Below are 577 nucleotides of genomic sequence, written 5' to 3'. Positions count from 1 at the left end.
ATCAGGCCTAAAGCTCCATTATATGTTTTTGAAAGCTGGAATCTGAGACCTCCTCCTCTGTTTAATGTTGGTTTCTCCTTTTTGACATAGATGGCTTCTTTTACCCCCCTCTCGAACCATCTGTCTTCTCGGTCCAAAATATGAACATTTTGGTCTTCAAAGGAGTGTCTCTTATCCTTGACGTGTAGATGGACAGCTGAGTCCTGTCCAGAAGAGGTGGCTCTCCTGTGTTGAGCCATGCGTCACAAGTCTGACTTGTGAACTCAGATGGTCACACAATACACGACTAAAATTCAACTCTCTTTAGGTGTGTTTTTAAAAAATCATCTAGGTTAATGATTACTGAATGAACTACCACATAATACACTACTGTAACAAGATAACGTGTTTTACAACAAACTTCTGATTTCATCGTACTTCTATGTGATTACATGATATGTTTTCATACATCAACTTTAACATTTTCAACCAGTTCTCTTCATCTCCCTTTGGGTGATTTATCTGCCTTCCCCCATATGGTGAGCTGAAACGCTGTGCACACACCTATACATATGCTGAACCCACACTATGCACACAT

Source organism: Kryptolebias marmoratus, linkage group LG3 (assembly GCF_001649575.2).
Source record: "Kryptolebias marmoratus isolate JLee-2015 linkage group LG3, ASM164957v2, whole genome shotgun sequence".
In the NCBI taxonomy this organism is placed as follows: domain Eukaryota; kingdom Metazoa; phylum Chordata; class Actinopteri; order Cyprinodontiformes; family Rivulidae; genus Kryptolebias; species Kryptolebias marmoratus.
The sequence above is the reverse complement of the archived record's forward strand: the minus strand, read 5'-3'. Positions refer to the sequence as shown.